At 40.4% G+C, this 26428-nt stretch overlaps 1 protein-coding gene and 2 non-coding genes across 3 annotated transcripts in view; all 3 read left to right on the top strand.

Moving 5' to 3' along the window:
* LOC139700125 (uncharacterized) overlaps nt 1–26428 on the top strand; it is a 599750-nt gene that overhangs the window by 200149 nt on the left and 373173 nt on the right. The gene's annotated exons all lie outside the window — the stretch shown is intronic.
* TRNAK-CUU (transfer RNA lysine (anticodon CUU)) lies at nt 11997–12069 on the top strand. The gene has a single exon. It is a non-coding gene; the product is annotated as a tRNA-Lys (tRNA).
* On the top strand, nt 12449–12521 carry TRNAK-CUU (transfer RNA lysine (anticodon CUU)). Its single transcript has one exon. It is a non-coding gene; the product is annotated as a tRNA-Lys (tRNA).

The following is a 26428-nucleotide window of genomic DNA, read 5'->3' as shown; positions in this document are numbered from 1 at the left end:
CTTGGCTGACGAATTAATTATGCCACTTGGCGTGTCCAATCCAACTGTCTTCGCTTTCGTGTGGTGTTTGACAATGATTTCTCGACTACTCCTACCTCTGGATTCATTTAATTTTCTTCATTCACCACCATCACCATGTGTTGAAAGCAGAATGTGTCTTGTATGGGATGCTCAGTGAGTAATGAGTTGATTAAAATCAATTTTCTAATTAGGAACTCTCCAAACTCTCTGGCAATGGTCACTTTAAAACATTGTAATAATTTTTGCCTGTAAGTTGCTTCCAATTTCATTGAAATAGATTTATTTTAGAGATTAGATCATCGATTCATATAGATGATAACTCCATTTTATCAATGAAGTGTGATCACTAAGTGTTATCGATTAATAAATGGTATTCTTTATACATCTTTCATCGATTTATAAGACCAATTATTAAATATACACATCCCGGCAGAGCGGTATGCATTACGTTAACTGAGGTAGTGCAATCAGGTACTATATATGATCATGATACAAATATGCCGCGGGGAATTTTGCGAAAGAAATTCTGCCAATGAAAAAATGTTCGAGGTCCTTTACCTTCGAACATGGCGACCGAACTTCGATTCTGTTCAAGGTACGAAAATGATGATTCGTCTGCGTTGCAATTACTCGTGGGCATTATTGAGTCGTTTTTTTTTAATAACGTGACTTTCAAATCCGAAGGCCGGCCCATATTGCATCGGACAAATGTATGTAGAGTGGTCTTAAATTTTCTAAAAATTGTGCATCGTAAACAATTAATCAGGATGTCAAATCGGTTGAACTTTAGTTTAATTTGAGACAGGTTGACGGTAGTTATTGCAATTTCACAGTCATAATAGAATATGAGAATAATGTAACTAATTTTTTAATTAAATTTGTAGGGAAGTTCTCGAGTTTGAGAAAGGTTATTTTTGGCATTTACAGAACTTTAAGCATGGTTTCCGTGTCTGGAGATATCACTTCAAAGTCCACGCGATAATTTGTAGGTAATTGAACGTATAAAGTTTCATTTTTAGTACTTAATAAAAAGAGCTATCATTAACGCATAAGAAGAATCTCATGCATTACATGGGATTAGAATAAACATAATTTTAAAGTAGCACTTTTAGGCTGGGTATTAACGCTAGATCAATAGTATGACCTCGGTGCCATTGAAACTGAGAAACATAAACAAAAATTTAGGCAATGATACTTTCTGTCAACATCACTAATCTACATCTTATTAAAGCCGTAAAATAAACTCGAAGGGGATATTAATTGGGTTATGGTGGTCATCACGTCCGCCCATAAGTCCTAAATTTTCTTTGTCTCCGTGCTCAACGAATTTTATGTTCGTTATATGACTAAGTTATTACGTAAAATATACAGTATTTGAACTTTTCGAAGTTGGATTCACCGTCGGAAATTATTTCTAGAAAATCTTACTTGAAATCCAAATTAAAATGAAAAGCTGCACAGGATGTAAAAGCACTGGCTTCTTTTCATTGCGTACGGAAGTGATGAAAAATGTCTACCCTCCGCCTCCCTCAAGAAATTGTGGATTGAGTTGTTATTTATCAATCACGCAATCACGGCAGTATTTGGCTTATCTGTTGTTTACGTGACGAATATGACGCATTGAAAACAAGGAGTCATCTTGTATAATAATGCTACCGACGTTTTGGTAGCGCCAGATAAAAAAAATAACAATCCATCTGTTAGAGAAAAGAGTACGATAAGATTACCGACAAACAGAATACCAACACGGCATTCATGCGGGCTTCTTGGCCTTAGGCTTGGGAGAAAATTTAAGCGAGCAGTACAAAAAGCAGTCTCGCATGGAAATAATTTGTCACCATTCCCAGTCACGAGTGATGACAATAGAGCAATTGTGCTTCACATTAAAATCTGAAGAGATAACTCGCGAAAGAATCTTGAGAAAATCAATATGCATAAGAGCCTTTCCGGAATACTTATACGCTGGCTGTCGCAATCTCGCTTGGAATATAAATGCCTTTATTCCCACAAACATCATTCAAAGTAAGAAGATATATACAATATCTCGAACATTACGGGAATACTTTAAAATATTAGAGATACTGGGATAGAGTAAATATAATTGTGTTTACTCCTTGTTAGTTGTAATTATAAATCTAACGACTACAATGTTATAGGTGGCAATTCGCTATCTTTGAAAATCCTTCAACTCCAATTCTTACTTTATACTAGTATGTTCTTGTTTGAATATAATTTGAGAGTATTATTTTCATAGTAAAACTATTCTTGTTGGAATGAAATTCGATTAGGTCAAATTATGCGACATTATGCTATCCTTGAATGCACAAGACCTAAGTCTACTCTCCCGCTCGCTTGATGGAAATGAATTGCTTTTATTGTGTAACTAAAGTAAATTACTTTTCAAATGTCTGGATGCATGAATGAATTTAAATTTGTTGTATCACCATTATTTACCATCAATGCTTTAGTAATGGCCGTCTTCAATAATGTTTTTATGGCAGTCGCCCCCCAAGTATTCATATGTTTTGCTGTAACATTTGACCCAGTAGAAATTTGGGCTCGGGCATCATTGCCTTGGAAAATTATCGTCCATAAGCATGTCATTCTTGTTTCGCCAAACCGCAACTGATCGTTTGCGATACTTCGCAAATAAGTTTTAACTGGTAACGATATAAACCTAGGAATCCGCAGAGGAAGCTTCCATCATAAATCTCTACACCTCTTGGTGCCATTAAAAAAAAATTTACGGAGGAAGAAAAAGCTGAGCGATTTTAACGGGTAGTTCGACGTCGGGTCGTCGTTGCCTCTTTTTAAAGTCACGAGTGCATACCCTTCGCCTTTCTTGCATCTTCTCGCAAACGTATTTCACCTATCACACACACAAACGCACGCACAAAAAAAATCACAAGTACTTCAATCCGCTCACTTTCTTTCGACCCTTCTTCCTTGAACTTGGAGATGAGACAAAAAGAAAAGGGGCGGAGAAAATAACTAAATACTTACTTCACGATGGGGTGAAATATTTCTCTCTCCTCCGAGCGCTCCTCCCGAATGAGTATTCATGGCGACTTGCAGCGGGAGGTGGAGGGAGGGAAACGACTCGTCCCTCTTCCCCTCTCCTCCGGCCTTGCTCTCACTATCCCTTCTCCTCCCCCTCCTTCGCCCCGCAGTAAAAACGCGGCGATAAACCCAACCCTCCTCTCTTTCCCTCTCGACGCATTCCCCGTTTGAACAATCGGCGGGCGACGACGACCCCCGCATGTAAACATAGAAATGTCAGGGGACGGTGGGCGGGCGGGAAGTCGGGCCGCGCGGCCTCCCCCTCCGCCTCCCCCGCCCGGAGCGGTAGAGGTGGGCGTAGCGGGAGGGGGGCAACGGCGGGCCGCGAGGTGAAAGGTGACTCGTGTGCGCGGGGGGTGGGGGGGTTGAGGGTGAAGTGGGGTGCGGAGCAGCACTGTTTCGCCCCGAGAGAGGAACACTTTCGCTCCGTCCACTTTTTTTGGCCTCTTCTGGCGGGAGGTGGTCCTCCTCTGTATATTTTTTTTCCACCTCGCATCACTTCGTCACCCTTTCTCTTTCTCTCGAGCGAGAGGCTGCAGCGAACGTTGGGAGTTCAGCTGCAACGAGGGTTGCCAACCCGATGAATAATGCCGGCCCGCTTATATTTTTTGGTTGGAGCGTGCTTCAGAGCATTCACGCATACTCGTTTTGCCAAGCAAGAGAACGGGTGTGAATCATTCCGGCGATAAAAATTGACAGTGTTGTCGCTACAAACGGATTAGCGCCGTGATTTTCCGAGCAATGTTTTCATGTTCATTCCGAATACTCTCGTGGCCGTTCCTATTTTCCCTCCCGCTTTGTCCTTACTTAATGTTATACATTTTTTCAACCCATCTGAGTATCTTTAAAATCCCCTTCCTATCGACGGTCATATTGCAGCTTGATTGTTAGCAGTCGTCTCCAGCATCGCGTTTTGAAGGCCTCCAATTTTTATAGTTTCTTATTGTTCCTATATTAAATGCTTACAATCCATCTACTGTCCCTATGCACCAAAATCCATTTCACATACCACTCCAATATTTGAAATACACTTCCAAGCTAAGAGAATCATCATCATAAAAACCTTCTTCGATCCAATATTCCTTTTGTAAATATATTACTGAAAATCAGGCCGCGGTCATTATACTTCAACCAGAAAGGTTGGCTTGAAAGGTGGAAGCAAAGTTTACCAATTCCTTTGATGAGTGAAATCCGAGCATAAATGGCATGGGTGTAATTTCCTTTCCCTAACGTCAATAGCTGGGAGAGTTCGGTTCCTAGAAAATCACGAATCGTGTGTTCACCTAGGATTTTTATAGGCATCCCTCGAATACTTGACCCTATGGCCAGTAAACGAACCAATTGCTACGTCTTTTTTTGGAGAAAGCATAAAAAATATTTTTTGGAAGAAAAGATTATTCCACAAATTCGTTTAATTACTTTCATTAACGAGTCGGCTCTAACATTAAAAAAATCTGAATCTATTTGGATCTGAAAGTCCACCTCGCCGCTTCGTGAAGAGGTATTACCTATGGGAACACACCAATTCTAATTGGGTTGCCAATTAAGGACAAAGAAGCAAGCCCGTGGGTCCTGCCGTACAACTCATTAACAGCAATCGAATGCGGGGATGACAGTGATATCAAATTTTTTAATCAAATAGTTCTTCCAACTGATTAGAATAATCGTTGTAACTATTTAATATTCCAATTTCTATCATCACTGAATGTCATTACTTTAGAGTTCATTTCAGATTGACTCAATGTTTAGAATATTAAAACTATTTACCTAATGATTGCGCCAAAACTACACTGAACGTTGAAAGAAGATTTTTACAACTTCGCCGCTATCTTTAGTGTCGAGAATTAGCCTAGGAACTGATTAGAAAATCGGTAACAATTTCCGTTGCTCTGTATAATCAAAACATGTGTCCTAAATTTGCAGTTGCGACAGAAAAGTTTTGGAGTCTTCCCTTCAGGCGCGGGGCGCTCTCCTTCCGGAAGAAATTGGCTATTTCGTCATGCCCATACTTCATTTGTTCCGATTTTCTAGGTCCCGTGAGTTGTGCCGTAGAGCGTGGACCGCTTTTAACGGGAACGAACAGATGGATAGATGGTCGAAGGCGTGCGGGTTCAGCGGAATTGCGATTGGCCCCTCGAGTGATCTCAATGATTGATTACTGACTCCGTCGTGAAATCCGATACCTTGGGCCTTCATCACAACGATTCACCCAGGACCAGTTAGTTACGCAAAAAATAGTAATGGTGGATGTTTAAAGTGTGACACCATTGTCAGAATACCGTGGTAGGTGATTGCTGAGAAAGCTAAACCCAAGTCCACAACATTATAGGTATTATATGGATGCAGTTCACAATGCCTCAACTTTAAAGTCCATGGTATTATTCAGGATCTGATGTATCCATACCTTTGGCCTCTTGGGGAAGTTTTTAAATACTAATGGCTGATTTCTCTATTATTATAGGTAATTTATTTATTTATTTATTTATTCAGTATTAGTCCAAAAACAGCACATTTTGGCATTTACATCGAACTATTAACAACGATAACAATGGTCACATTTACAAACACCCAAGCCCTAGATGGAGGAAAACTCACCCAGGCGGGAATCGAACCCGCGACCGATGGCAGACGAGGACGTTACTCCGCCGCCACCGGGGTCGGTAATGTATCGTAGAACGTCACGTAGGAAACTTATGAATACCAGAATTGCGCGAAGATATGGCATGAGAATAAGTTAAATAAAACGGATTGAGTGATTGATGCTGTGCTATAAAGTATAATGAAATCAGTGATATCCAAACCTTGGCCATGACCGAAAAGAGATTTTTGTATAGTTTTTTGTGTTTAAAGCGTCTCATTTAAAAATTAGAAATTATGAAGTGGAATTTTGTATGCATAAATTATTCTTCAGAGATGGGTTTTAAATTTTCCGTAGTATATATAATGAACGTTCGATGAATCGAATTGATCAACTCGGAAATTTCAACTTTTTCAAAAAGTTTTTCATAATTAGGATCCAGCATCTTCCATCACTCTAGGAAAAATGACTAATGCTAGTAATGAAATCATTATTGATAAGTAAATTGAGGTGGCATTAATGTAAAAAGAAGTTCTGTAAATTAATTAAGCAGCAAGATTTGTTCAAAATTATATTCTTTTCTTAACGGTTATATTGAGTAATAATAAGTATATTCAATCACTCTAACGATCATACGCAAGAGAAAGCAGGAATTTAAAAAAAAACGTAGGTAATCTTTCAAATTAAATGCTTAAGGTTTGATAAGAAGGTTCACGTGAAACAGTCACATATGCCCATAAAAGTCCACAATATCTCACAATTTCCTTCATCATCATTTGGAGAATGGGAAACTTTCTTGAAAATTACTCATTCTTCAAATAATCACGCTATGAAATAGCTGAGAATGGGTCACGAAAACGACCTCCATAAAATTTGGAAAGGGTTGTGATGTGGATGTGACTATGAAAGACATTATCCTTCGAACTATAGCGCCCCTATCGTTTCGACTTTCATGAGGTCAGAATTCCATCTTACACCACACTCGCTCGTGTCGGAAAAATGTGGCATTTACATCGCCCTTCCCTTCACAGCGTCCCTTCACCCATCATTTTATCCCCCCCGTCTTGACCATTCCTCACGTCTCCGAATCTGCGTTCATTTTCCAGAATTCCTCGCGACTCGATTTACAACCCTCACTCGCCGCTTTTTTCTTCGCTTAATTCACCTCTTAGCACCCAAAGAACTATTCACTTTCGCCTTTCACGTCCATGCCGACATTTTAGCGCCGAGTTTCGTTTATATGCTCTTTAATAGCTTCATCCCGCTTCCATTTTAATCCCTCCCTCCTTTCCTCAATCTATTATCCCGATAATGTGTGACTTCCCCCTTCGAGGGAAATAAATGTCAAGGGTATATCTGTTCCCATTCAGACCCACCCCTCCTTTGTTACGACTTACGTGCACTAAGTATTTCCCAAAAATCCCAATCCTTATTAAACCATATCCTAATGTCATTTTTCGTGAGCTTAGTTTGATGATTCTTCCTCCTCGGATGCGTAATAAATATATCTCGTTACGTAATTCTTCCGTAAGACTTCGTTAAGAAAGCATGCAATTTTTTATCAGTTCATTCTACCGTTATCTTGAGGTCGATTTCGGAAGGCTGTTCTCCTATGACAACCACTTAAATGTGCATTGGGTCAAATGAAATGCTACGAGATTGCATAACTGGCTTCATAATTAATTGTATGGCCTGTTATTATTGCCTCCATTTTTCCAAGTGCATAGTGTCATAGATTAACGATAGCAAATAAAATTGGAGAAATTTGAATAAAAAATGTAATTCCTCTAGGGCGAGAATATTTAAAACGATTTAATAAGAAAATTAAATAAAAATTCACAGCGGCTCTAAAACTGCGTAGATACCATTCAGTGGTCGATACAGTTACTTTGATAGCTATATTTATAGCAATAGATTATTTTATTGTTCCATGGATCCTATAATTACACAAGAAATGGTTTTATATCGCTCTCATTATATCACTAAAACAAAAATTTAGATAATAAAATTGCATATTCACACGTACTGTGTTAGGAATACTACTAATAAAACTTTTGCGTCAGGTTTCGTTGTTTTTGCTGTGAGACTTCCCGTTTCATGTCGTGTTACCCATCAAATGTAGCCCCTAATTCAAAACAATAGGCACGAATATCATTAACATACAACGGAGGAATTTGCATAAAATATTAACGTTAAAGAGCCGATTTAAAATCTGCACCGAAGTCAACTTTCTGTAGCACCACTAAAAAATGAATGGTCACATCCGGGTATACTCTAAACGTCTGTCTGGTCGTTCTATAGGGCCAACTTCCTCATCAGGTCTATTCGTCATTGGGATGTGTATTAGACTGTTAGTTTCATCGCGAAAAGAGGTATTTAATACATACGGTGGGACCTGGCTAAATATTAACCTTTTCGTGAGATTTAAAATTTATTCGAAAAATTAAAAATGAGAATTCTTTACGTTTCTTTGAAATGATAAGTGGGAATAACAAATGGAACAAAAATATTTTTGTATCTGATATGGTTACTTAATAAGTAATCAACTTTTTTTCATTTCTAACCAGATGAGGTCGTAGTACCAGATGAGGTCGTAGTCACTTATTCCTTGTGGTGATTATGATTCAAATGAGCTCAGTTGTTGCTTATGATTTTGTAAGAGGAATTCTTCAGTTGAATTCTTCAGTTGAATCCTTCAGTTGAATTCTTCAGTTGAATCCTTCAGTTGAATTCTTCAGTTGAATTCTTCAGTTGAATTCTTCAGTTGAATTCTTCCGTTGAATTCTTCAGTTGAATTCTTTAGTTGAATTCTTCAGTTGAATTCTTCAGTTGAATTCTTCCGTTGAATTCATCAGTTGAATTCTTACACTTATAACTAAAGAATTCTTCTTCAGTTGAATTCTTGCATAAAGATTTATAGGCAGCGAAAATTTCTTCGGTTAAAGCATGCCGTATAAAATAGTACTGTACGTATCATTCCTGTAGTGGAGTTGATGGGCTTGAAATTACGAAATATTGTTTACTGAGAAATAGGTCACACTTCCATGCCTTTCGCAAAAGTAATAGACGGTGGTAAAGGGTATTTCAAGTGCATATAAGAGCACGAACTTCATGAAGTTCTTCCAGGAAAACTTGGTCGAAGCGCAAATGATTAAGAGAAGTCCAAGTTATTATTTCTTGGATCGCTACGCGGCTCTATCATTTGCAGTTAATCAATTCTTGAGGTAACGAGGTATAAATTTCAGAAATAGAGCAAGTTCATTTAAGAAACAGTCGGTTTATGTTCTATGTAATTTTTCTGCCATATTTGCGTAAGAAATAATTTATGCTATTCTCCTAGCGTGGAAAAATGTGAACTCAAGTGAATAATGCATTCCGTTGCATTGGTTCTGATTCTACGATGATCTCATCTCATGCAATATCGTAATCTCCACTGAACTTATTCGTCTGCATTACGATCTTCAGAGGTAGAATAGAGAACTACGGTCGAGATTGCCAATTTTTTTCTTCCACATCTGACATCATGATATAGCGTCGTAGATTTATCTTATTTATTTGAGTTGTAATTACTGCACGCGATGAGATTTTCTTTTTATTCCACCATTCCAAATTGAATGTACTTAATTGCAAAATTGTGTCTCTCCATGATCTAAGACGCGTACATTCAATCTGAAGATGACCTTCAAACGGAAGGAATTTTTTCTTTGTCAGCCGAAAATTACACTCACTAAATATTAACAAGAGATGGAAATAAAACAATAATTTAGATCTAGAATTAATGAAAAATTACTTTGTCACGACTTATTTTGTTTAGTCACCAATGAGATCGAGCGTTTTTGTAAGGTCAGTTACGAGACTTGGAAGGTAATCAAAGAAGACACTCGAGCTCGATATCTCTATTGAGTTTTATTGGAATGGCTTGAGGCCTTGTAGTCATAGCGAGAGATAGTGAAGAGCGCTTCTACTGGTAAGAAAAATGTCTCATCTGAAGAACGGACACTTCGAATACCTTCTGGCGAAAGCAAACAACACTTGTTTAGAGTCGCTCCTTATTCGGTGTAGGCGTGACAGTCAAATGATGGAAAGTATTGTAGAGCCAATCGGGAGCAATAGGTCATCTCATGTCATTCTGCGGCAGTCCAGCGTATGCCCATCGGGGGCACAGTGCGGCCCTGATCGTCCTGTTGTAATTCCACCCACTGAAATTTGGTGGCATTATCTGTTTCCATTTGCGATTTAACTGTAGGTGAACGAGTATCATGTATCGATTTACTTCCCATCTCTATTTTCGTGATTCAGTTTCATTTCTGACGAGAAGTAATCCGAACACCAGTAAAAACTGGGAGAAAACGTGAACTGAGGCAGTAATACCTAAATTACTTTTTGCAGTTCCTTTAGGATTGCTTGTTTAAGTTATATGCCGGCAACATGCATTAATTCCGTCCCAACCAATAGAGAAATGGCAGATCTGCCCTGAGGGAATTCCTCCTAGGCCCCCTATTTTGCCGTTTGGATATCCCCGGAGCAGGATAGCTACTCATCCAATGGTGGCAGGTCAGGAATCTCATCCTAGTCTCTCACCGACTTAACTGCAATGAATTTCGTCACTTGGATGACAAAATGAGCGACCCAAGGGAGGGTTCCTCTTCATTTTTAAAATAGCAATGACGCAATTTTAATTAGCGAGGAGTTAATATCACAGTTGTAAAACAGAACTAATTTGATTATTTTTTCAAATGCATAGGAAATTACCGACAACGATTTAACGCATTTCAAGACTGAAGTTGTGAAAAAAATTTTAGCGGCCCTGTAAAATACTGACGCGAAATTTTTGGCGATCCATGCTTACCTTTCCTTCACTTTTGTTACCGTGGTCTTATGACTTGTTCAAATCGGTACTCGTAGGACTCCATTGTTGCGCTTAGTTCTGCAAGAATGTCTCTATACACAATACGTATGTACTTACTTATTAATTTCCTAATTTACATCCATCAATCCCTCATTCATTTCACGACACTTGACCCCGTACCGCTAAGTGTGAGCGACAACATACGTCCCAGGTTACCTCTTGAAAGAGTTCTCCCCTTCAGCGGCTGTGATTGGTGGCCCTGATTCAGTTTCAGGGACGTAAACAGCGCCTCATCGCGAGTCCATGATTGATCGTAGCAGAGAAGGAGACCGGAAATTTTTCTTATTCGTCCCTCATTCTTTGTCCTTTGCGACCGCCGAGACGATGTGCAAGGCGAACCTCGACGAGTCACTCTGAATGATTACACATTTTCAATCTTTTTTGGGCGTCCTTCACACCGATGCAATATATTCTGAAGATTTTTTTCTTCCTCCCACGGCCCTCATCTCGTAGGTGAGGGGTTGGTATCCTCCATGGGCTCTTTCTTTCTTCCGGACCCTCCACTCTCAACCAACTTTTTTCAACCACACATAAATACACCGGCGAGAGCACATCCGCCTGCCTCCATTCACTGGTTTTCAAAAGACTTTCGCTCTTCGTTACAACCTCGAGACGAGACGCTATTTCTCAATCCTCTCTTTATGAAGCACTTTTTTCTTTAATACCCTTCCGGCAATTATGAGTTAATCATCGTTTTCCCAGCATTCATTAAGGGAGGACAAAATGCAAGAGGGCACCACCTTCCTGCATCGCATGATTGAAACTTACTCTGCTTTCAGGACACATCAATCTACGTACAAATAGACATGATTTAGTCATTTTTCTATAATTTTAGAGAGAATTAAAATAAATAAGTCCGCAACAATAATAGTAGTTGTTAGGGGAAGTGACCGGCACAGAGGTAATTTGCGTCACAAGGGATAGGCGAACCTTAGGATTTGAACTCAGTATCTTGATAGAGGGAGTATTTTGAAGGGATAGAGGAAGGTTGTAGAGAATGCAGCGTCGACATTAGCCTACTCTAAACTGAAGAGGCCAAGGAGACAACGATTTAACGTCCCCTCCGACGGTCAGCGTACACCATTTGAAGTACTCTCCAATCAGGCAGTGGGATATTACTAAAAAAAATCCTGCTTTCACCGGTTTCGATCCCGGGCGCTCGGGTTTGTTGTAGTAATATATTTATTAAGAAATTTGCAAATGTTAGACGAACAAAGGCTTTCAAAAATCAAAGTTTTGACTATGATTTAAGTGCATATTTCACGCTGTTGAATCTCACGGTGAATATTTGTAGCACTTATTGTGGTGTTGAAGCATTCCACTCGAAATTTAGGTGACTGAAAATTGGTATTACCTTGCGATTTGCGAAATGCAAAATATTTTGACTTTGTACGTTTAATCTTCTTACTATTTTTTTTCTGCGTCAGAGCCCGACTAACTTAGTCGGTAGAGCATGAGACTCTTCATCTCAGGGTCGTGGGTTCGAGCCCCACGTTGGGTTGATTTTTTTTAAGGTTTTGTATTCATAGTATGATACTCCAGAAGCGCAATTCTCAGAATGAGTAAGTGTTCCAGTGAATTTATTTGTCCCCGAATATACTGAAAAATTGGAGAAGAAAATTCTAATCTAAATTTTTTAAGCTCAACCGGGTCTACTTGTATTTCAGACATGATACATTCCAGAGGGTATTGAATGCGCAAAGTTAAATTGCAAGATTAAAACGACGTGAAGAATTTGTTTCTGTCTCGCCAAGGTTTACGTTCAGCATAAAACCTACAACTGGCAATCATAAATCGTGATAGAATAAGTAAGAAGGGTGTGAACCACTTTGTGTGTCGAATTTTTTTGTATAACATTGATCACCACGTCTGAATTGAGGGCCCGGCTAGCTCAGTCGGTAGAGCATGAGACTCTTAATCTCAGGGTCGTGGGTTCGAGCCCCACGTTGGGCGGTTCTTTTTTCGGAAATTCGTCCAAATGACATGAATATGGTTTCGAGTTTTGAAAACAAATTTTACTGCACCATATTTTGGAAATCCCATTTCTATATACCCCTATACATCTTTCATCCATATCTCCTATTACTCTTATATGTATATACTCGCCGTGTAGGTCTTATGCCATCCCATCTATTGGTTGTACTAACAATCCCAAAGCGGCTTGAAAACACCTTATTGACTTAGCGCTCGGAAACTACAACGAAATTAGATTTTGATGGTAGCTGGAATTATAATAGTTTGACGAATTGTTATTTTAATTGGTACTCTCGGTATTAATAATGAGCGCAAATGGAATGACGACGGGGTCATTAAATTCATGGTTTGTATAAAAAGTATCGGGAAGAATTTTGGAAAAATAGATTTATTTCATATATGCTACAATTCCTCAAAATTCTTCAAAGTACATCCCTCGAGCGTCGACGCACTTTTTCCAGCGGTTTTTCCACGACTCGTAAGGCTCCATGGTTGGCGGATTCTGGGAAGTTCTTAAGGGTACCCGTGAAAACTTCTTTGGCGGTACTTAGGGTCCCACATTGGCGGTGGTGTCCTTTGAGGGAGAATGTCTCATTTGGGAATAGGAAATAGTCTGTTGGTGCCAAGTCGGGACCTGTAAGAGGGTTAGGGAATCATTGTGATGCCATTGCAGGTCTTCGCAAGCAATCACTCGACTTTGCTTTTGGTGGTCCATCAAGACCTTCGGGACGAGTTTAGCGCAGATCTTTCGCAGCGCCAAATTTTCAGTTATACGAGTAATGGTATGCACTGTCATATTATTAATGCCAATAAGATGTGCGATCATGCAAACACTGAACCACTTAACTGACGGTTTGAATTCAACACTTCACCCACATGTCAGGAAAAAATTGTTACCGACACTTTTTATACAAACATAGAACGTCAATGAATGAAGCTGTTAAAAAAAGTTTTAGTTTTTATATACCAAGTGCATATTTGTCGAATAGCAATATTACTTGCCATGAGAAAGGTCAAAGTATTCTACGGTATGATACGAAGCAAATTCCCATTTGACAACAAATCTCCATATTAATTCTGATATCTCTCAGTTTTATTGTAAGAATGACTAATATAATAATTATGAAGTCTATTTTTAGCCCGGCTATATGCTTATGAGTGGAGGTATCTTCATTTGCAAGTGATAGTCACTGTTAATATTTGAAAATTCACGTAAAACCTTTACACAGCTTAGTTCAGCGGTGTCGCCATTGCCCCGAACATTCTAGCTCATGGGGTTTAGCATTCTTTGGAATTAGTCGCGAAAAGACAAACGGCATAGGCATGAAATGAAATCCATTGAATGCAAAATTATTCCGCGCGTTGGAGGACACAAACATTCACGTTAACGCTAATAATATCTGATATCTTGAAAAGGGTTAAGGTGCGGCTGACTCTTGGCCCATTGGCGTAATGTGAGGGGAGGAGTGACGCAGTTAGGAAATGTACTGCTTGGCGAGGGATAAGGGCGCAAAGCATGGGTGTGGGGTCGAGGGCTGGGGTCGGGCAGGGCTCTAAGGCAGGTTGGTTCATTATCTCCACCCTCACATATCTGAGGAGACGGCGAGGGGGAGGGACGGGAAGCAGGGGTTGGAGGCTTAAACGTTAAAGCGTCCCCAAAAGGTTCGCGTTGTCGTTTTGCACAACCAGGCCACCCCTCACTCGGCGTTTGGAAGTGGTTTTAATGCGGGGAGATGAATGGGGCCGGAGCATTGGGGGATAGGGCAGGGCGGGAGTAGCGGTACCCCACCATTCCCTGCATAAATCTCCACACACCCCCGCGGTAACCCCGTGCACGCGTTCGCTTGTTTGTGTGTGTGGGTGTTTGCAGGGTACGAGGTAGGATGTGGGATACCAAGGATAGGAGAGGAACAAACAGACGGCGGCTTTAAGGGAGGAAGGGTGGTAAGGGCGGTCGAATGTGCAGGTTTTCGTGAAATCGGCGCGTGTTGCGAGGGTGGGGTGGGGGTGGAGAGAGGATAAGGGGAGGTGAGGGGGTTCGCTGTTGGCTGGGTAACCGCGCGTGGGTGGATTTGAACAATAGCCGCCCGCCTATCCGTCCCCCAGAATCTTCAACTCTCTCTCCCGTTCCCCGTTTCTCTGACGCCGGAAGAAATAGAGACGGCGTGAAGTGAGTGGACTGGGGAAGGGGGTTGACGAGGAACGCTGAGGAAGAGGAAGGGGAAAGATCCAGGAAAAGGAGGAGATAGGGAGAGCTAAAATGCTTTGTACTGAAAAATTCCCTTCGCATTTGAGATATAACTGTGCCTACCTTTCTGTCTCTTCGAAACAGCGTGGTCCTTGATTAGAAATAAATTTTCCCCGACATTGGTTGTTAACTTATCCAGGCTGTTTAAATATTTGCCATAATTACCAAGAAAAACATTTAAAAGCAATAGAAATTCACTAAGAACCCTCCTGAATATTCAAGCTCTAATTTAGTAATTGTTTTTCCATTGTATTCGAAATGGAAATTCAAGGTTCTTAAATCCATTAGTTATTTATATTTCACAATATGGGTTTGAAATCTTTTTGCTTGATTAGTTTAATACATTATGGACCATTGCTTCTTAATTTAACGATATTTTCTCTTTAAATTATATGCTTGAAGAGTTTATAGAGTATTGAAAGTTAAGAAGTCATCACAGTTGCTCCATCACAGAAGTCATCACTTAAATGCTCCATAGTACAGGGGTGCACCCAAAAGTGGTAGGACTAATTGTTTAACAAGAATTTTAATTACGATATACTTACATGGACTTAATAATCTTCAAAGTATGCTCCTTGAGCTGCTACACATTTAGTATAACGTTGCTCCCATTCCCCGTACGCCCCTTGGAAATTTTCTTTGGGCATGCCGTTGATGATCCTCGTCGAAGCCTCTTGAACGGCCTTCATCGAGTCAAAACGTCGTCCCTTGAGCTGTCTTTTCATCAGGGGGAAGAAGAAGAAGTCCGGTGGTGGCAGATCGGGAGAATAGGGCGGGTGCGGAAACGTGGCAACGCCGTATTTGGCCAGGAGCTGTCTGACGACGAGCGCGCCATGGCAGAATTTTCGGCACCATCTTGGCGCACACCTTGCGCATGGCCAAATCCTGTGAAATAATGCGTTGGACGTTGGATGCAGACAGACCCAACTGGTCTGCAATTTCTTCACTGGTTAAGCGTCAGTCTGTGTTCAGCAGTGTCCTCACTCTGTCCACATTCGTGTCGGTTCTTGCCGTCGACGGCCGTCCGGAGCGATGGTCGTCTTCAACGAGCTCCCTACCCTCTTTAAACAACTTGTGCCACTCAAATACTGTGGAACGGCTTAAGGCAGTGTCCCCATAAGCCTGCTTGATCATATCGAGGGTCTCAGTTGCCGTCTTCCCGAGTGTCGCACAAAACTTCACGGAATAACGTTGCTCTAAATTCAGATTCATTTTGTTTTTCAACGCGGACAAAAAACTTGCTTCACTAAAAACGGTGTCCTCACTCAACGACAGCCCGCAGGCAACTGAGGTTGGTGTTGGTCTGTTGCTAAGAGCCCCCTCCACCTTACCCTGTCAAGCAGACCCCCCTCCACCGCTCCGTTAGCGCCAGAGAAAATCAGTCCTACCACTTTTGGGTGCGACATTGTAGGTGCGCGCTGTCGAAAATACTATAATATATCCCCACAAAACACTCCTGAAGTCTGTCTTCCTAACGCTCCCCTCCGTGCGCCCTGGAGCCGGGTGGGATATACGGGAATAGGTGTATTCATGTAGATGAATGCGTATGAAGTCTATTGTATTTTTGAATTATCCGCCCAGAATGTGTAAAAAACTAATCGATTATAGGTATCAGAATTTATGTGTGCCTAAACCTCTTAAACATTTTTTTCTTGTCCTTTTTACGTAGGCATTGGAATAGCTGCTAACCATGTAATAATAATAAGAGGTAATCTACCGGTTAAGGTAGGGTTTTGGATGGACACAGCAACCAAATAAATATTTTGTGACTCCAAGCAAAACACAACATCCAGCATCCTACTCTACATCAGGTTCCTCTTCATCTCTGAGTACCTTCTTCCTTCCTTCATCCCGTCCAACATCCTATTCTATTCCTTCCCTTTCCTCGTTTGCCTATCATTCTCTCCTCTATTACAGTCTCCAACATTCCAATGGCTGTTCATGCCCCGTTCATCAACTTTCTTGCCTCCATAGCACTTCTCCCAAAAAAACCCCTCTCTCGGCCCGACATACCAAGTACTTTCTCATTTGTTTTCTTTTCTGTCCCTTTCACCTTCTCATTTCTTCTTCACACCCGCATTTCTAAAGCCTCCAGTCCACATCTATCCTCCTTCTTCACTGACCAAATTTCCGCGCCGTATGCTACGGTCCATATCAACGTTTTTACGAGTCTTTTCTAAATATCCTTACTCAACGTCCCTGTCATCAACTCCCCCAGTCCTTGTAAAAAGCCTCTTATCCTAGCGCAATTCTTCTCCTTACGTCCCTAATACTTTGACCGTGTTGGTCTAAAACACTACCGAGATACGTAAACTCTTTTACCGGCTCTAGTTTTTGCCCTCCTATTTTAATGTTAAGCTTGGCCTTTTTCTTTCTAGAAAATCGCATAACCTTTGTTTTATTTATATTGTTTCTCATCCAAAACCAGTCGCACTGAATTTCCAATTCACTCAGCAATGCTTGAAACCCCTTGGCTGACTGACAGACTAAAGCTCGGTCATTATCGAACCTAACTGATTTGACTAATTCCCCGCCCACTTTGATTCCTACTTCCAGTACTTCCCATGCCTCTTTAATCATTTCCTCTACTACAATTGGAACAGCACGAGGATAATGGGTAACCCTGCCTTACACCCCTTCCTAACACTCCCCATCCGGACTCCCCGATCCCCACTCGCACCTTAACAGTCTGAGACATGTACAGTTTGCGGATTAGCCTCTTTTCCATCCAAACTATTCCTATTTTCTGCAATATACTCATTAGTTTTTCCCAATTCACTCTATCAAACGCTTTTTCGAAATCTACGAAACAGGCAAATACCTCCTGGTTGTGTTCTATATTCCTCTCGATTAATAATCTCATTACTGCAATGGCATCACGCGTACCTCTCCCCTTCCTAAACCCAAACTGATCATCCCCTAAGTAATCATTTGCCCTACTCTCTATCCTTTTGTTTATGATCCTGAGAACAACTTTAGCTGCGTGGGATAACAAACTAATTGTCCTATAGTCCTCACATGACGTGGCCTTTACCTTTTTCGGATTAGGAACTAAAACTGATCTCACAAAGTCTTCCGGCCAGATTCCCTCCTCATAAATACTACGGATCAGCCCATATAGCCTCTTCCTCCCACATTTTCCTAAGCATTTTAAAAGTTCCACGGGAATGTTATCTACCCCCACGGCCTTATTTAGTTTCATCTCCCTTAATGCCCTTTCTATCTCATTGTCTAGTATGCCTGGACCTAAGCTGTCTTCCTCTACGTCATTTTCTTTTTCAATGTCTAACTTTGTTGGTCTGAGTTCTTTACTATACAGTTCTTCTATATACTCCTTCCATCTCTCTTGGATCTTTCCTGCGTCAACTATTACCTTACCCGCCTTATCTCTAACTGTTAGCATAGCTCTTCCTTTCTTACTTCCCGATAAAGATTTAACTTTGCTGTACAGCGCACCGATTTCACCCTTCCTCTGCAGACTTTCCATATCCTCGCACTGCGTCTTCCACCATGCGTCTTTTGCCTTATTTGTTGCCCGCCTCAATTTATTGTTCAATTCTTTGAACTTCATTTTGCCTAATTCTATATTAACATTCTTCCATTTTCGCCGCTCATCCATCTTTGCAATCATCTCATCCGCGATCCATGGTTTCGTAGTCCTTTTAAAGTTAACAGTTCCAATATTGTCTTGAAGGAATATACGTAGAATGGCTAGTGTCCTACCAACCCCTGCCACACGTCTTTACGACGGCTTGCGGGGTATTTTGTGGATAAATGGATGTGCATATGATAGTTAACCCACTTGTTCAAGTGCATCTTTCATCTTCTCCATGTAGGCTTTTCAGCTTCTTCTCATTTTCAATTCATTACATATCTTCGTAAGCATTCTTTTCATCCCTCCCCAGGTCGCGTAGCATTTGTTTCTTCTGAATATTGAGTTATCGAAGTTATCAGGTTCTCGTTGTTTTTAATTCTGTCCTTGTGATTATTCCACACCTACCGCCACCTACCTTCCTTCGCTTTTTAACCCCACTGTGAGCTGGTGTTATTTTACATCCCTGTGTTCCAAGTATATTATTATTGCTTCTTTCATGTCTTCTAGTCCACCCAATTACGAGGATTATTCATGAGATGTTCATTTTGGTTGTTTCCAAGGTACTTATTATCAGTTTATGTTGCTGCCACTCTAGTTTCAATGTCATTTTACTAACTATTTTTCAAAATTTGATTTATATATATTTAATTTTCTGTTTCTTTTTATCTTCGTGCTTATTTCTCCATGTCACATTCGTTTAGAGCTCCTGATGCATATTATTTCTAGTCCTTAATCTATTTGTGTTTACACTATTTGTCGTACCACACCATTGCTTGTTAATGCGACTGGTTTTCCTCCGTATTGAGTTTGTGTAATGATAATCTTCTTCCACCGCGGCAATACTCTTTCTCAAATAGTTTTTTCGTAGGAAATGAAGTGCTATCGTGAACCGTGCTCGAAATGTCTCCCTTTCCAATTTACCCAGATCCCCGACCTCACTCTTTATTTGGTTAAAGAAAACACATTGCTTTTCCTCACAGAGTGATTTTATTGCGACCTAGGTTTCGTTGATACGTAACATCTTCAGGACGTCGAACGATGAGGGATTAGAATAACATTTTCCGACCGCGGTAGTGTCATATTCGGATCAAAATTAGTCTGGTTTTAGTTACCCTCTGTCACACACACACCCTGGAGGTGGCTTGCAGGGTACAATAAATATCTAAAATCTCGTTCCGTGATTTCTTATGTCCATAATTCTATCTAAAAAGTGAAAATCCAGAGGAATTCAGTTTTCAGTCATTCTTTATTTAATTCGATCGGGATATCTCTTACACACTAACATTTAATGATAACACATAAGCATATTGTCAAGCGTCCATAAAATGTTTTATTTACAAGATTAATTACTAATTAGACTGTCTGTACATATGCATGATTGCGAGTGAATGTAGAAGGGCGCAGGAAATTCTCTTGATAGTACTTGGTCACGTCGGCGAGGTATAATTGCTTCAAACATAGCTCACTTTCGAGATCATTCAGCTGTCTTCTGCGCGATAACTTGATGTCTCTCACATATCTTCTAGTCGAGTACAAGTCCATCATTCCTTTCTCTATCGAATTCAAAAGGTGCACATTTCGGCATTCTAGTTCATGCAGCTTATTCGAAAGTGCAGTAGTATTTCTTGTCATTTCTCTCCCTTTTCTTCCAGTGCTTGTGCATGTGCCCTCCCAGCGATTTCACATGACCACCGCGCCATTTGGTAATTCTTTTGAGAACGTCTCAACTCTTGCCGAACATTCTCTCTCATTGAGGAGATCTTCTGGTCGAACTCAAAATGGTAATCATCCCGAATATGTTCCTTGGCACGCTGAATTATTTCTCGTAAATGCATAGGCTAAATGAGGAAGAATTGGATGCTTAGAAATGGTCATTTATTAATATTAATTTATCAACGGTAATAGAAATAAAAAAAGTAATCTTTAAAGAGGCGACTAAATTGAGATTACATAAAATTATCGAGACGAAAACAATGGTAGGTAGTGCGCATTTGTGGGAAATATTCGTAGCTGTGTAGTCATTTACATTTGAGCTACTATATCTCATTCGATTGGCCTCTCCTCATATCTTGATTTGCAACAGAGGGAATGTAGTATTCGTGAGGGCGCGCTCCATTCCTCGCTTGTTTCCAGATAATAGGGTAGCGTTCACCATAGCATTCATTTCGCCCCATTGAATCATTCCCGTCTTCCTCTTCATCACTTTCGTAAAATGTCGAAGGACTCCCGCTTCGTATGCCGTCACCCGCACCATCAGACGTGGAACTGAAGTCACAAGGAACAGGCCGCCCAGGGAGAGCTCTATTCGCAACGTAGATTCGCCCATCATTTGAATAGTGACACATTTTGCGGCTCTTTGAATCGTCCTGAGGCGCTGGCTCGCCTCCTTCCACTATCAGGCTCTTCACCCAGTCAGAAACTCGAGTGTCAAATTTCCCTTCAACAGAACGTTCCTCCCCGTCGAAGCAGGCATCGTTCAGTGGTGGATAAAGCGGCTCGTTCGCTTTTGGAGGAATGCTTTTGTATATTGCACTCAGTTTTCCCAGAGTCATGTCCTGTAGCAAGCAGACGAAGTGAAGGGTTTTAATCTTCATCTCCGTTAAGCTGCGGGGTTTTCTTCTTATCAAACATTTGATCCAGGCCCCCGCCTCTCTCCGCAGGTGTTTGGGGAGCTTGTTGAAGTACCGTTCTGCGTGTCTCAAACAATATAAATAATCTTCTAGCACACCTTTATCCTCGGAAGACTGCTTTCCGAACTGAGGACCACCTCTATTGCAAGAAGCCATTATATCAATTGCACTTTCAATGCACTAAATATTATGTCGCGTGACGAATTAAACCGAAAAGGTATTTGTTCTTCACAACTTCACGACTAATTGCTTTTTGTTTATCGGTAACTACGCAAGCGTTCTCAGCAGCATTGTTGTGACACCTCCTTAGTTCCCATTTCTTTAATTTTCGCAAGCATAAATAAATGTATACATAAAAAATAAATAAATTAAACATGTATTAAATGCAAAACATTAACCTGCCTCATCCAAAATTAGACATATAATGAAACCTCTTGATTGCATTGGCTAGAAATATTAGTTACAGTATTGATTAGCGGACAGAGAAAGACCGCTGGATTCCTGGAAAGCTTATACTGAAGGACACAACGCTTCACAAATTTAATGCAGATTATGGGCTTGGAACCTTTATATATTCGAAGACTGAGGGCAAGATCAAACTAATTAAGAACTATAAAGCGTGTGGTATTGCATTGGAGATATAATTAGGCCCTCTAATTTCCTTGCAAGGCCGACAACTGCCCCAAAAAATTGATAGTTTGATTGTCAAACTATTAGATGAAAATGTTTATTTATTCCGCGCTCTTTTTGCGGTAATAATATATTTCGGAACACCTAAAAACATTAAACCTGTATATACTCTCACTCACATACCTGTATGCACTCCTTCATATAATAAAACGAGCGCTTTTGGCCTCTTATCGGGTATGGCCAAAAAGTGGGATTTGTGGTGCAGAAGATGGGATATATCTTATGCAGATTCATTGAGAGATATATAGGAAATCAATGTTTATCTACGTCATGTCCTTCGCTCTACCAAGACGGCGTATGACATGGGGACACCATCCTCTGAGGAAATTTGAAGTGTTCGTGTTAGGACCCGACGTTTCCAGCCAAAATTGCTTGTAGCCCTTAAACCTGTTATTCTTGCAAATTTTGCGAGGAAATAATTAACTTTTTTAATTAGTTAATCATAGTTAATTAATTTAACTTTACCAATTCCATGTGCTCATTATTCGACGGTAATTAACTATCATTTTAGAGCTCACAACTTGTCAGTATTGACTAAATCCTTGTCAGAATGAGAAACAAGAACCAAGGGAAGTAATTTAGAACTAACCCGGCGCTGATATACATAAATATGTATGCTTGTATTTCTTTCAGTCGCCTCTTCTCTCCTGAAGTCACTCTTGTTGCCAGGCCATTGCACTGGATGCGTGAATGCATAACACTTTTTAATTGATATGTTTAGTATTTAGGAGGTATACCTTAATTGATTCTTTTATATTTACGAGACTGAAGAGGGGAATTGGAGTAGAAAAGAGACGGCTGGAAGCAATAAAAATATTATAATTATTGGTAATCTACCGTAAAAGGTAGGTAGCTTTTGGAAGGAATCCGACTGATCAACGATACAGTTCTTTGCCTCTTCTAACGCAACAACTTGACAATTATGACATAAAAATGAACTTTATGAAAATTACTATGCCTAAAAACAACCATTTGTCAGTATTTGTTCTTATTATATGCGTCGTGTCATTTGGAATAGCAGGGGGACGTGAACAGGAGGATAGGTGAAGAGGGGCCAGGCCCGTGTTCTGTCAAAGCGCTAAGGTCCTAGCCTCAACAGCACTAGTCAGAATGGGGGAAGATATGTGTGTGTGTGTGTATATATATATATATATATATATATATATATATATATGGTTTAATCCAGTCGATCATTTGTCTAGCGGGGTACATGGCCATACATCACTCCTGCTCACTCACCATATCTCTCACATGTCTTTGCCTAAGGTCATAAATTGACCCTCGCACACTGTCTCCCACTAGTCCCATTTCCTTCTCTTTTCACTTTGTCACGCACTCGGGTTATAAGAGTAACCATTGCAGGGCGAGAGGGGATTGTTTGTCAGGATTTATCGTCACCATATTTATTGGCTTGATGATCATGGTAAGAAGTATTGCGCACTTGGTCGCCATTCGCTGATATCTCATGTAAAGGAGTAGAATATGATGCCAGCATCAATCTAAAATCGCAGCATTACATTTTCATAATCCAAATTCAATTTGCGATTAATATACCCATTATAATTTGCAAATACATCATTTGTATTAGATAAGACGATATTTTTTTAGGTTATTTGGTTAATTGTATCCATAGTAACTTTGTGGAATTGCTTCATATCAAAATGAAATACACTATGTTATCCCACAGAAGAGCTTTATTGTACGACCCGGGTTTCGTCGAAGATCGACAGCATACACCCGATGATGTCGATCTTCGACGAAACCCGGGTCGTACAATAAAGCTCTTCTGTGGGATAACATAGTGTATTTCATTTTGACTTTTTTAGGTTGTTCACGGCGAAGTTCTGTGAATGTTAATTAACTAAAACGCCCACCTCTAGCTGAAGGCTGAAAAAGAATGCTGAACAGAGAGAGCTGTTTCAGTTGAAAAAGTTTCATTGATGCCCAGGTGCCATCCATAAATTGCATCTCGCTGTTTTTTGTACTCATCTCTACCTCGTGCCCACCATTTTCACATCTCGTCAAACTAGTGCACCGATTTCACACCCAAAATAACATCACACTGATTGCATAACGTCCCCTTTTTTTATATTTTCGGGAGATTCTTTAAACTTTTCTCTTTGTGTGATGCATAGAGTAAGTGCATTACAAAAATGAAAACATGATCTCATTTTGGGCGACGGAGTTCCATTTTAAGGTTTGAGTGTGGTGTGTGATAGTTCGGTGGGTAGAGCGCTGGGCTAATGATCGAAAGCTCAGTTTCGATTCCCGAGGGCACCTCGAGGCATCCGCAGCTTCCCGCAACCTGTGTGATTTTTTGGGAACCAGTTCTTCCTGAGAAACAGGTGGCACAGGGAAAGGAACTGGCCCTCTTACCCTGATGTGTCCATTTTACACACCTTTGGGCTTAGTACGAGGGTCATCCGGAAAGTAGTACCCGTTCGTGAAATAAAGACACAAAAGTAAATATTAACAAACATAAAAAAATTTATTTGAAAGAGGATACTTTAAACTACTTCTCAACATAATCTCCAAGCAAATTAAGGCATTTGTCATAACGTGTGACAAGTTTCTGTATTCCTGCTGCATAGTCCTTCGCCGCCAGCTCATTGAGATACGCGAGGGACCCATCTTGCACAAATTTTTGCATAATGCAGATGGTGTTTAACAATTTCATGAACAATTGTTCGAGAAACATTGGGAAAATGCTCAGGGATGTCATCAATTGTGACGCGCCGATCGTTCCTCACGAATTCGTCAACTGAGCTCACCAGTTGGTCTGTAATGACAGACGGTCTCTCCGAACGCTCATCGTCGTGTGTGTTCCCCCTCCCCATGTTGAAGTTGCGACACCACCGCCGAACAGACGACTCGTCCATTACATTGTCTCCATACACCTCCTTTAATTGGCGATGAATATCACATGGGCGAACGTTTCTTGCATTGAGGAATTTAATCACTGCCCTCACTTCACAACTGGCGGCGTTCTCAATTTTTTTAAACATTGTAAACAATCACAGAAACAACACAGGCAATGCTAGCGTCACGCAACTTGGCTCAGAGAAGGCAGACAAGCCACTGAAGCTATCTGACCTCGTCCAGCGGCTACTCGCGTCGTCAGCACTTCATGCGGCACGAACGGGTACTACTTTCCGGATGACCCTCGTACTATGCGATCTCCACCTTCATCTATCAAACAAACCTTCGGGTAGATTACTGTCGGCACATTTAGTAGGGATAAAGGACAGAGTTCTCAATATTTCATGGGATGATGTTTGAAATTCGCCAATTTTTACTCGATGATCCCATGGTACTCGTATGACATGTGTGCATTGCTCTCTTGGACAGAGTAAGTTTAAAAAAATGTTTTTCATTGATCAAGCTTGTCTCAAAGATTGTAAAAATATTTTAACCTCTTACTGCAATACCAAGCTGGTTGGTTTTTCTTATGGAAAATAAATAACTTCAATTTTGAAGTCGCTTCACGCGGTTGAACGGCGTCGGTGACTTCCATACTCTTAAATACGAGATCTCAAGGTAATTATATACTCATATGTACGACTATATAATTATCTTGAGATATTATGGTAAAAATCCTTCCTTCTCAAAGTCTATTACGTGATTGTCCCACAGCGGTTAATCAGGATAGTTTTGATGGTTATTATTATCATAGGTAATCTGACGGTTAAGGTAGGATTTGGATGGGCACAGCCATCAAATAAATGTCTTGTCTCTCCTAATAAAACATAACCCAGCATGCTACTCTACTACAAGTACCTCTTCATCTTCGTATACTTCCTTCCTCCCTTTGTCCTGTTCAGAATCCCTATCCCATTCCTCCTCCATCCTCGGTACCCTAAAATTCTCCCCTCTATCACAGTTTTCAACATCCCACTGCCGATCAATACGCCTTTCATCCATTTTTTCACAATCAATTGGCAAAGTTTAGCCTTAAGTCTTGTTATTTTATTTTTTTGGGATACAATAAAAATCAAGATTTGACGGACTTAACTGTACTGCTGCTAAGCCGAAGGCGTCTCCTGAATTGTCTGATTAGCCTTTTGAGCAATGTACTCTCGTACTAGCCTAAAGATCTGAATTGTTCCTAATTGAATATATGTGTAGCATTTTTTAAATGTTGATGACTTCGAATATAGGGACAAATGTAGCATTGTACAAAATGCTTTCCGCAAGCAGAGAACCGAGGAGCTAATTTTAGGAAACCAAAGGGGTTACATTCTTGGATAATATGGTGTACGACATAGGCGCCTCAGATTCACACCATGCTCCTAATTAAAATGTTTCGAAGTGTTCATGTGCAGGCATAATTCATCTTGTTAAACTGACATTAAAAGATTCACATATTTATGGTATGTTTTATTAGTTTTTTCTGTTGAATGAAAATATAGGCTCGAAAGTTTTGCAAACTGTTGTTGAAGACGTTGAACAATTCACGGGGTTCATTTTCATGACACGTAAGGTGTCGACTTTACTGGCGAAGTTGGCGGTCGATCATGCAGGCAACATACGAGAGAATCAGCTGACGCCATGCGAAGGCTTTGAGCACCTTTGCTGTCAAAACTTAAAGGGTCAATAAAAGTTTCATTATCAACTTCATATGCAGTTTAATGATAAACATTATGTATTACATAATCCTAACTTTAGGTGAGAAATCAGGTTTCAAACAACTGGTTTTTAGTTCTAACGCCTCAATGATAACAAA

Source organism: Hetaerina americana, unplaced genomic scaffold, assembly GCF_022747635.1.
Source record: "Hetaerina americana unplaced genomic scaffold, ioHetAmer1.1.p SCAF_10, whole genome shotgun sequence".
NCBI lineage: Eukaryota > Metazoa > Arthropoda > Insecta > Odonata > Calopterygidae > Hetaerina > Hetaerina americana.
This window is presented reverse-complemented; position numbering and strand designations above follow the sequence as displayed.